Source organism: Garra rufa, chromosome 22, assembly GCF_049309525.1.
Source record: "Garra rufa chromosome 22, GarRuf1.0, whole genome shotgun sequence".
In the NCBI taxonomy this organism is placed as follows: domain Eukaryota; kingdom Metazoa; phylum Chordata; class Actinopteri; order Cypriniformes; family Cyprinidae; genus Garra; species Garra rufa.
Genome location: NC_133382.1, coordinates 14,853,963 through 14,857,945, shown reverse-complemented (window position 1 = coordinate 14,857,945; position 3,983 = coordinate 14,853,963). Strand labels below are relative to the sequence as shown.

At 35.8% G+C, this 3,983-nt stretch overlaps 1 long non-coding RNA gene across 1 annotated transcript; it reads right to left on the bottom strand.

Moving 5' to 3' along the window:
* Positions 1-221: 221 nt before the first annotated feature.
* LOC141298485 (uncharacterized) lies at positions 222-3,399 on the bottom strand. The gene is made up of 4 exons (XR_012341598.1): positions 1,840-3,399; positions 1,710-1,756; positions 1,243-1,340; positions 222-501 (listed from the first exon to the last, which is right to left on the bottom strand). It is a non-coding gene; the product is annotated as an uncharacterized lncRNA (long non-coding RNA).
* Between the last annotated feature and the right edge of the window lie 584 nt (positions 3,400-3,983).

Genomic DNA, 3,983 nt, shown 5'->3' with positions numbered 1-3,983 from the left:
ACTAATTGAATCAAAATGTTTGAATCGTGTTAGTCAAATATGTCAGTAAAAGCACTTCAATTCAACAAAATTCTGCCTTGTTACATCTACTAGTTAACGTCTTGTTCATGTATAGTTTTGGTACTTTAATACACATCTTGTTGTTTCAATTAGATTTGTTTTAGGTGAAAGAACTAAGAACCAAAACATTACATCTACAGAATAACCACATAAAACATGCAAACAATTAAACATTTTTATTTTTTTATTCAGTTTTAACATACACATACAAATAAGTTTAAACTGCTTTCTGCACTTTAAGTCTCCAATCCATTTGAGTGTTTGTAAAACAGGATTCAAACAGCATATCAGTCCAAATAACAGCACAAGCCTGACTTCCACACCTTCAGTTAGGACACCAATGTCCTGTGCGTCATTGTTAGGAAGCGTTCCCTCCTTCAGTATGACATACACTCCCGCCACAGTTTGCTCCATGGTACATTTTGACTCGATGTCTGAATCCTGTGGGGCGAAACACATAAAAGATCACAAACAAAAATAATTATTACAAGAATTGCTTATACACTTATTGGCCACTTTATTATGTACACCTGTAAAGTAAACTTAAATCTAATACAGGAGCTCTGATGTGAATCAGAGGTTATAATTTCTCAGTTTTAAGTTAAAAATTGTCAGAAAAGTGATAATTCTTCTGTTTATTATTGAGGTCACAGTGGGTGCTGGTGTGTTATTGCAGTGCATTATATATATATATATATATATATATATATATATATATATATATATATATATATATATATATATATATATATATAAAGTTATAATTTATCTGGCAACCATATTTAAAATTAATGAGGCTGCTAAAACATTATAACCACCATAGAATATAAAGCACTCCAATAAAAAAAAAAAGCACGCAAGTATAGTTTTCTGATGCTGTTTAATTTATTTCTTATTATTATTTCAGATCAATTTATATATTTAGTAGGGCTTTACACAAAGTTTTGTAAATTAGGCCCCAAGAGAGATCAACCATTATGAATAAAAAAATTATTGGTTTAGTACATCAACCAATTCACATAAGAACTTTGTCTAAGTGTACCAGTAGTTTCCTATTAATGAACAATTTGTCCAGGTCAATTTTAAGTTAAGTGTTCTCTCATGTCACATTTGTGTTGTAGCAAACAAGGATAAACATGACCCAAGTACAGAATGGCTTTTGAAATTTTCTCATCAACTCACCAAATATGCCTTGACTGGTTTTTCAGGGTCTTCATTCAAGTAGATGCACAGAGACTTGATGACACAGGCTTCTCTGGTACGGAATGTACAGTGTCATCCTGTAGGGTGGAGACAAGATTACATCAACTTCAGCGGCGGCACAGCTTAAGAGTACTGAACGTGTTACTGTCTGTGTAGAATGTAACAGGTGAACTCTATACACATGGGTTTTAAGTCCTGCCCATGTCTTCAATGTGCATGCATCATTTAAATATATAGTAGTCAACAAAAAAGTTAATTTAAAGTTGTCCTTAGGTCAAAAACCCACCCTTAACACCAAACCTGTCCCTTACCTTACCCATATCCTACCTTAATACAGTTTTATTAAAAAGGTTTTAATCCACTTCAAATGTTGACTACTGTACACAAACATAATGACTGCTGCTTCCAAAGCAATGTTTAGTTTATAATGCTTAAGTAATTTGTACCTGCAACTCTCCTTTGCAACACTTCCTGCACTGCCACATACACGTCACTGAAAGAGAAAGAAAAGTTCAGTATTCAAGGATAGTTAGTTATACATTACTGTATGTGAGTGTTTTAAAAAAAACTACTTACCATGTAAAGGTGAGGTTCACACCAGAAGAGGATGGGGACAGCTATGCGATGTATTTTTTTTTCTGCTGTGAAAAACAAAACAAACAAAGTGTATAAGTTATATACTATATTTCCCAAATAAAACCATGCATACCTATTCAATCACTTTAACTGCAATTTGTTAGGACATTTAATATATATGGTCGACTGCATTATAGATTTTACTTGACAATTTTTGCAAACTGTATTCAATAAGCTGGGTAGCAATATGTAACATTTCGGAACTCAAGAAAAACAAACAAAAAAGCTCTATAAACGTTAGCTAGACTAAAAAGAGCGATGAGAAGTGCATACTGATTCAACATACACCAAGTTACGTAAAAGTAAAGCGTATAAATAGCATTACATTAACTTACAAACAGAAAAACGAGTGCATGGTGTGTTCGACTGTGCAGTCTTTCCTCTCCCAATGCTGGGGTAGACTTCAGGTTTAACGTAGGTTATGTAGTTAATAGTTATTAGTTAATAGGCGTGGTTAGCATTGAATTGTGTCAGAAATGCACAAATTGTAGCGGATATATTAACGTTAGGGTGAAACTTGTATCGACAAAGACAACGGAATTTACATAAGCCTACTTTGAAACATCGCTACAGTGTGTAATTCCTTATTATCCCATGTTACTAAGTGCAAACTGGAACATTATATCAATAAAGTACTTACCCTCAATATCAAGGATGAAGAACGTTTAAACGCAGCAGTTCAAACCGCTGGCGCTTCCAGCCGTCTGTACCCACGTGATTCCGTCGCAGTACTGCGCATGCGCAGTGACTCATCAGAGAGAGTTGTTGATATGAAGCGACTCGGGCTCATTGAATCAACAAGTGCTGATCTAATTCATTTGATTATTTCTTAATTTAGTTACAACTAACAAGAATCAATCATTTAACAGAAGTAAACTCGTTATAATCGTATTAATCAGACATATTTGTATTTTGCAAATCAAACAAGTGGCTAGTTGACTTTTTTGAGTGCATGTATCCTGTGTCCCCTGTATCCCTACCTAGCGGTCTCCAGGGCGCCCACCCTCCCTCCCCTATGGATGTTATTAGGCGCGAGACGCGCCTTTGGGGGAGGGGGGGGGGGTAATGTCAGGATTTTGTCTATGTCTTGTCCTGTTCTGTTCTGTTTCCCAAGTGTTTTTTCCCCTATGTTTCTAGCTAAGATGGTTTAGTCCTTGTCTCACCCTTTTGGTTTATGTTTAGTTAGTTCAGTCATGCCCATATTTGTATTTCCCCCTCGTTATCTTGTTTGTGACCACGCCCCCGTTTCAGTATTTTTAAGAGTCTGTGTTTGCACTCCCCATTTGTCCGTCAATGCATATGTTACTTCCGTTTGTATTGTTCCTTCTGATCATTGCTTGCTCCCGGTTTTTGTTTGTTTGTATTAGTTTCAGTGTTTTGTTTTAATAAATCTTTATTTGTTCATCTACTCCGGTTCTCCTCTCCATTTCTCCACTCCTCAACCAGCCTGATCGTGACATTTATATGATCAGACCATATTTATCTTTTAAAGCAGCTAAGTAATATACACATGCAATGGTTATCTCACATATGTCTTATTGCGTGATTGTCTGGAGTCAGGTCTCTCAGTTGACCAAACCTGTTAGATCCATGTATAAACAAACCTTAAAGTCTCCCTGTAGTAAAAATCTAGTTTATGTTGTTTATTTGTTTATGTGGTGTTTATCTATTAATTACACCATTGCTTCGTATTTTCTCCTTAAAACTGTGGTTTTTCCAAAGGCTGTCCCAGAAATGCAGTTTTTGCTACGTCACAAAATTCAATAGCCAATCATGTCACTGGATAGATTCATATCATTAGCATGCAAAATATACCAATAGGATTACCAGCACAAAATCAAAAAATAAATAGAGCAACCGCTAATCGCTGATTGTTAACTTGAATAAACACCCGTGGCAACAGTGTCAAAGTTACCTGGAGTCAGAAGCACCTCTCCCACATTGGCGTCTGCACTTAAGAGATGCTTGTGGGCAGAAATCACTATCTAGGCTGCATTCTAGCCTTTGTGGCATTTTGCGGACGCAACATCATCAAGTAAGTAACTTTAACGAATGTTACATTATCCATTGAAGTTGTCCGCTAG